This window comes from Podarcis filfolensis (assembly GCF_964270895.1).
Source record: "Podarcis filfolensis genome assembly, chromosome: 1".
In the NCBI taxonomy this organism is placed as follows: domain Eukaryota; kingdom Metazoa; phylum Chordata; class Lepidosauria; order Squamata; family Lacertidae; genus Podarcis; species Podarcis filfolensis.
The window spans coordinates 60,247,036-60,255,222 of NC_139604.1; the positions used below are offsets into that span (position 1 = coordinate 60,247,036).

General features: G+C 39.6%; 1 long non-coding RNA gene across 1 annotated transcript; it reads left to right on the forward strand.

Moving 5' to 3' along the window:
- The first annotated feature begins 437 nt into the window (after window positions 1-437).
- LOC310760475 lies at window positions 438-6,420 on the forward strand. Its single transcript, XR_014546994.1, has 2 exons — window positions 438-2,048; window positions 2,127-6,420. It is a non-coding gene; the product is annotated as an uncharacterized lncRNA (long non-coding RNA).
- The last annotated feature ends 1,767 nt before the right edge of the window (window positions 6,421-8,187 follow it).

The following is an 8,187-nucleotide window of genomic DNA, read 5'->3' on the forward strand; positions in this document are numbered from 1 at the left end:
TTTTCATTTTTTTCTTTCTCCTTTTTCTGTAATCTTTAAACCTTTAATAAATATTATTTTTTTTAAAAAAAAGATTTGAGCAGACTTCAAAAACAGCTTGGCTCTAGGGTGCTGAAAAGTTTCTACGACCTATGTGGGCTCTCTATCTGGGAGTTTAGTGCATATGTTATTACATTAAACCTGCACATGTTATCCTAGCTCTTGAGGGCTAGATTTTTCAGGGTTTCTTTGAGGTGAAATTTCAGGTAGATTTTTACCATGCTGTCACGAGTGTTAACCAGAAAACTTGTAGAATATTTTTTTTCCATGATATTGATGTGTCACAATCTGGATTTGTGCAGGAGAATTCACAAGCCCATTTAAAACAGCCAATTAAGGTCAATGAGTAATTAGTATGTAGACCAGGATAGGTGTACTCTTGATTCTCAAATTGAAAAATGGAGACAAGTACCTCTCTACATCCAGCCAATGTTGTGAAGTGCAGAAATAGAAGTTAAACACATAAACAAAACCCTCACGGCACTGGAGAAATGGATTTAGTTCTATTTAGAATATTTATTTAACATGACAGTTCACACAAAAAAATTTTTTAAAACTCTCCAAGAGAAAAAGTTTGATCTTTTTTAATTTTACTTTTAAGCAGCAGTTTCAGAAAACAGTACAATAATTGTCCAGCTTTCCTACAGCAACAGGATACACAGCATCATAAAGGTGTTAACTGATACACACCATTCAGGGATTGTAAGCCTCACAAACAAAAATTGCACGCACACACAATGGCCAGTGTTGGAAATTGAAACATTACTGTACTAGAAGCACCACTTAACAAATGAGTGGCCGAGATGACTGGCAACAGAATCCTTTTTAATACCAGCAAATAAATAGTTAACCTAAAATGAAGATTATCTGGTTGAATACCTCAACAGAGATTTGAATTACTGAAATGAATATATAACCAGGGCACATAACCCATAAAGGGATTTATTGGACTCCCCCCCCCCCCACTTTCTTAGCTGTAATTGATCGAGGAACTACACCAAGAAAGCAGAACCTAAGAAGAGGGATTCTTCTGAAATGGAACACCCTTAGAAGCCCTCAAAGCATGCCAGTGCCACATGACAAAACCAGAAAAAAACTCCAAGAGCACAGTCAGCACAGATAAATAAGAGTAATAATGAGGGAGCTTTTCACCACCTTAACACCCAACTCTCCAGCACCATTTTGAACATCAAATGACAAGCACTAATCAATTCACATCACTGAGGAAATAGCTGCATAGGCTGGGCTGAAAAATACTCTTGGGAAAGGAGGTAGCAGATTCAAAAAGACCACTGCTGGCCTTCTGACTGATGTCACACATGGTCCAAAGGAGCTCACTGAAGTCACTGGAGCAGTGAATTCAGCAGCTGCAAAATTACAGTTTTCAGTTTAAGTTTTGTTTTTGTTTTTTGGGGGGGAAAGATCAGTGTTAGAATAACCTCAAAGCATTTCCATCTACAAGAACATTCAGCAATGCACAGCCTTACATAAGTGTAGCCACACAAAGGAAGCTAGATTCAGCACACTAAAAAAAACAACCCCTGCACAAATGTGTATTCACTAGACACGCTTTTTGCAGAAAACACACATTCAAATCCTATCAGTTTCCACGTGAAAATTACCAGAGGGTATTCAACTAAGTTTTACTCAGAGCCAACACTCTGAAATTAACGAACATGGCTAAGTTAGGTCTATTAATTTCAATAGGTCTCCTCTGAGTAAAATTTAGTTGGATACCACCCATAAGCATTAGGATTTCCCAGAGTTTTCAGGTTAAAGATCTAATAAGGAAAAGGATGAGGAACCTGTGGGCCTCCAGATGTTGTTGGACTACAGTTTCCCTCACCTGTAATTATAGGCCATGCTGGTAGTGGCTGATGTTGGGAGTCCAACAGCTGCAAGGCCGCAAGTTCCCCTTTCCTGAAGTGGAGGTAACAGCCACTCCTATTCACTCATAGTATTTGTTCAACTGATTGGAATGGCCTTGCTTCAGACAAGAGAGAAACATTGTTCCATTCCACAGAGCATTTTTTGCACACGTGTATATACCTTTGTGCAATGCCAAGATGATGCTTTCTGGATCACAGCCAGGTTATGAAATAAATAAAAACGTTTAGCCAACTCTGTGACTGCAAATCTGTATTTTTATCTCTAATTTATATCACAAGTTGACCAATTCTTCATTTCCACATACACTATTTTATGATTCCTGAAAGCTCAGGTTTAAAATGTGACATTTTAATAAATAAATAAACAAGAACCAGAACTAACTACCCTTCCAGTTTAGATGATAGAAAGCAGGAGAGTGGTGAAACGACTTGACAAAGAAAGGTTTTCTGGCTTCTTGATTTGTGCTTCTGTTGCCACTATTAAAAATGATGCCAGGGAACTAAGACTTAGTCCTTTTTTGAGTTGCATACAGACATGTTGTTTAAACAGCTCACCTGCTGGAGAAGCACCTTCACCATGTTCTATACAGTATACAATTCCGTTCTGAGCACTGGAGAAATAAGTTCTGCCAACCAAAATCGACTGCACACAACAGATATTGGTTGGTGCTTGTGGTGTGACAAATCTGTCTCCTTCCCACCCCTAGAGTAGTGTGGCATACTTTAAAAAAGGAAATAACAATAATACTTATTTAAAATGAAGTCATGCTCTGGCTTCTTTTTTTAAACAGGTAGCTAGTCTACCTGAAGACTGGTGGGAGCAGCAAAAGAGATCATTGAGCTCAGTGTTTGACTAAGTGATAAGTACTTTTTGTCAAACATGAGAGGAATGGGAGCAGGGAACCAGGGCTTGACCTGTGGGAGAAAAAGCCCCGGCAACCCTCATGTAAAGATCCATCTGTATGTACCCTTGGAATAAGAAAAGCCAACAACCTAAACCAGATGCATATTTACAGAAGTGGGTCAGGCGTCCCTATGGGATTGCTTTGTGGCCGAGTAGTTTCTGACATTTGATTTCATGACTTGGGTAGAGAAGCAGCTCAGACATTGCACGGAGAAAGAAAGGAACAGACGGAAGTAGGCCAATCAGGAAGAAACGTGACCTTTGGAGACATTAAAAATACATGGCGTTTCAGTCTTTCAGTGAAGCTGTAACGCAGCAACACATTTAAAGTGAAGACTTCAGCTCTCCTTCCAGACAAGCTTTTGGTCCTGTGCAGTCCAGTTTAGCATTGGGCAGGGGACAATGCTAATGCCATTCTAGAGAGGAGACATCAATCATCTCGTTCCCTAGAATAGACTATTTTCACATACTTCACCTTCACCCTTCACTTATTTCCCCTGTACATTTCTTCACGTGGTTTCCAGTCATATCATATCCTTCTTGGACCTCAGGACTCTTCATCACATCCCTCAGTCCTCACACTGAAAACACTGTTGAAAACCTGCACATAATAACTCAGTATCTTCTCTAATTTCTCTTCCCCCATCAACTATGCACATCATAGCCACAGGAGTGTTGGACTAAGACCTAGGAGACCAGGGTTTAAAACCCTACTCAGCCATGAAATTTACTGGGTCATCTCTCAGCTTAACTTAACTCACAGGGCTGTTGTGAGGAAAAACAGGGAAGGGACAGTCATGTTAACCACCTTGGGTTCCTTGGAGAAAAGGGATATAAATTAAATCAATAAATGACACTGGTGCACAGACTCAGGTTGTTTTTCAGCTTCCTTCACGTGATAGCTTGAAAAACCCTGTCATGCTAATTGCCAACAGTTCAGGTTTTGGTGGCTGAACATCAACAAACTAGGAGCTTATTGTGTCACATGTGTAGTTCACAAAGGCAATTAATTCACTTTGTCAATAGAAAACGAGGTTTGGGGATGCATCAGCACTATTTCACAGTCCAGTCAACACTTTGTTGTGTTCTCTCTTCACGCGTTCCACCCTCCCCAACATCCAATAACTTCTGCAGTCATTGAAAGATGGGAGTCAAGTGATGCTCGATTGCCTATAATGTGTTGCAGACTCCATTGCCACAAGTACCAGCAAGTTACACAGCTTAGTCATGGTTCTCACAAAGGCTAATGCTCCCTCATCTGCAGCCCCCATGTCCCTATGCATACTGGTTCCAGAGTCAGGGACGCTCCAGGATGGCATGTCAAGGAGCATAAGGAGGCTGTCTATGGACAGACAGACACAGCACGCACACAAACACAAACATGCACACACATGCCTTCCACTCATGTGACAGAAGTGGCTTGGGTCCAAAGGTCTAACAGCTTAGTTTCACAAAATGGAGAAGAAAAGTAAGCCATGATCCCGAAGCATTTACATAAATTCACAGTAGTGTCAGTGAGAAGCAGCCATAGCAGAGGAAAAAATATCTGAACACTCATGGCTAAATTCGCATGAGAAGCTACCCTTATTAGTTATGTGGAGAAAGGCCATAACTCAGTGTGGTGGAGCATCTGCTTTACATCTAGAAAGTCCCAGGTTCAATCCTGGGCATATTCAGGTAGGGGTGGAAATGTACCATCTGAAACCCTGGAGAGCTGCTGCCTGTCAGTGTAGACAATACTGAGTTAGATGGACCATTGCTCTGACACAGTACAAAGCAGTCACTGTCAGAAACCCCAGCCAACGGCAGTGTTGTGTTATCTTCAGTGTTCACTAGCTGTAGTAAAGAACCAAGCTTAAAGTCAGACATGTGTGAGCCTTGTGTCACACCTTTCCTGGTCCATTTCCATGGGGGGGGGGACTATTTGTGGCCTGAAAGCTGATAGCCTAACACAGATACTGGGGAAAACCTCAAAACTTTAATACTAGCAAATATCCTGCACCTATATAATATCTAAAAGATGGGCATAAGTAGAACACAAAAGTACAGAGCTCCTGTGAGGTAATTTCACATGAAGGGAAGTTATTGCCTTAACTGTATTGTTCTTACTACTACACAACATGTTCCAGTTAATTTTTATTTACACAACAGAATTTGGATTCGCAGACTGGATGTGAAAGCACAATATTTTAATATGCAGGGAACACTGACTGGGCATCGAGCAACTTTGATGGTTCTAGTGTGACAGATGGAACCCTAATGAGGGAAGGATCCTTAGACTTTGTTCTAAACGTAATGGAAGAATTCTAAGCTTCAAAGCACCAGTTCACACAGCTATTTCCATTGGAAAATGGGCAATGTGGCATTTTCTCATTTCATATGTTGTCTTCTGAAAGTTCTCCCATCTTTCTGTGTGAAAGTGCTTCCAGAAGTCCACTATATATCATCCTTAAATATAAACTAGATGGAATAATGAAACACAAGAATGGCCAGAATACTACTTCATGGTTCTATCAGCTAATTTTAAAAGAGGACAATGTTCAAGACAGTGATAAACTCTATCGTTCTCTGTCTAGGATTTAGACAGCAAGATACAAGCAGTGCTTGTACTATTCATGAATCATATCAGTGGCAGGAATAGAAGCCAGCTGGAGTTTACCTGCTTCCATAAATCCAAGCATCAACACACACAAAAAAGGGACTTGGGTTACTTAGAAAGAAAGCCAATTAACATAGAATTATAGAACTGTAGTTGGAAATGACCCTGAGGGTCATCTAGTCCAACCCCCTGCAATGCAGGGGTCTCAACTAAAGCATCCATGACAGATGGCCATCCAACCTCTGCTTGAAAACCTCCAAGGAAGGAGAGTCCACCTCCTCTTGTTGGCGTCTGCTGCAGTGTCAAACAGTTCTTACTGTCAGAAAGTTCTTCCTGATGATTATGTTATTTTTAATAGAGTAAAACATATTTAAAGTAGAAAGGACAGCCAATTCTAGTGGAAGTGTGTGAACACATATTCAACATCCTAGACATACACTCGGTAGCCTGAAGGGTTATTAGTTAGCATTTAAGATGCAACCTTGTGAAGTTAACTTTTAAAATGAGACCTATAAATGGGAGTGAAAAATAGGGAGCCTTTTAGAAGCAACATATGCCTAGGAATAGCCCAGAGTAAACAAACTTCATGAGAGGACGGCATTTCTGTCAAATTGTTACCTATTAAAAGTCCAGTGATTGGCAAAAACTTCTGAGATCACAGTTTCTAACATGATGAAGCTTGTGTTGATTGTTTACTCCTTCCCTAAGACCCGATATTAGTCATGTCGCAATGATTAGTTCATTATAATCAATTGCGTAAATAAAAAACCAGCACATTTTTACAGTATCTGGTTGCTCTATTGAGAATCTCAAAGGGTAAGATACATATAACAGGCAAGCCAGACACAGTTGGGTTTTTTAAATTCATTTTATTAGGTTACCTGCTTAATTTAGTATGGTGTTTAAAAATGATTTTAATGATAAATTAAGTTCAAGAAAATAAAAATCTGTTTTACACACACACACACACACAAACACACACAAACACAGTAGAATTAAACTCTGGTTTGCTTGTTTTTACCTCACACCGGACTTTGCACAGCACTCTTGCCTCAGACATTATTTTTGGCTGAAACATGCCTGAGTGAAGACTGCATGTTCACATGAGTTTATACAATCACGTGAAAAGAGAATGTCAGCACTGCAACATTCCCAGTCATTCTCATACAGCAAAATTTCTATTTAACCATATGCTAAGAAACAATCCAAAACAAAATTTATTTTAAGTCATAGCTAAACACTCAGGGGACAACATTCATAGGACGGGTTGGGGGGAGTTTCACAACGGAATGACTCAGAAAAGTAACCACATAACAGTTTTTTTCTATAATAAAAAAGTCATGCACATTCTCCCTCACTGGCATATTTGAGAATCATGAGATGTGGACCTCAGGATCCTCAACTGCATTCCAGATACCCATTTTGATTTAGAAGGGCTGGCATTTTTAAAACTGAAGAGCTGGCATTTTCAAAACTGAAGAGCTCAGCATTTCATTTTTTTTCTTGAAGGATATTTGTACCATTTGGTCTCTAGAGCTTCCTTGAACTCTGCTGAACCGAAAACTTGTAACTTTTTACCGCCGACACAGATTGGTGCCACTATTCCCTACTTAAAGCATGGGCTATTGTCCTCAAAAGCCGCTTGCTTCCCAGTTACCATGGAATGGCTAAGATACTTGTTACCCCTTAGCAGACTTTAACCAGCCTTATTACTAGTACAAAAGTGTAGTTAAGAGAGACTAAAATGTGGGTTTTATTATTTCAGTGCACGATTATGTTTAGAATGGGAACTATAATTCACACTGGTGATTGCAAGTACACATCTAAGCATTACTCCAAATTTACTCAGAATAGAAGGGCATGCACAGAGCTTGATAGGTCTGTGTTTATGGCATAAATGTTGGTAATAGGTCTGTGTTTATGGCATAAATGTTGGTAATACAGACCTCCCTACACCTGAAGGATCACTATCTACACTATCAAACTCAAATTAGCTCTGGACTAAAATAGGATTCCTTGAACCTCAGAGGACCCATAAGGCCTCTGGACCTTCTGCTTGAAAGCCCTAATCTATAGGAGCAAGAACTGAATTACAGACTTCCACCACTCACAGATATGCCTGAAATGACCTCATTAGATTTTTTTTTTCTTTCTTCCTTTCTTAATGTGGACTGTGGACATGTTGGCCAATAAGTCCTTAGGAGCCAGAAAGCTTAGGAAGCAATGATTTTAGGCTATCTCCACATTGTAAATTCAAATGATTCACAGCTTCTGTAGGAACTTCAGTAGGAACCCAGTGACGTGTGGTTCCATGAAAACACAAGGGCCTCTTAGAGCTTTCTCTAGAAGGGACGTGCATGAGATGCAGGCCAGAGAGGTTTCCTCAGGATGTGAAGCTGATGGAAGAGGGGAAAGCTCTAAGGTGAGAGCTGGGAGGGTTAACTCTTCTGTATGTGGAATAAGGATCAAGACATAATTGTGACAGAGGGCTTGGTATATATATATATATATATATATATATATATATATATATATATGTGTGTGTGTGTGTGTGTGTGTGTGTGTGTTAGTGTCCCCCCTCTTTTCTTTATTTCTGCTTTCTGTCTTGTTTATCATTATCTTTATTTAGATTAGTTTGGTTTTTTATTATCATCTTGTGTTGAAAACTCACAATAAAATTTAATATGAAAAGTAATAAAGCTTTATCTACACTGCTGAAGCACCACAAACATTTTAAATGTTTAATTCAACATGTT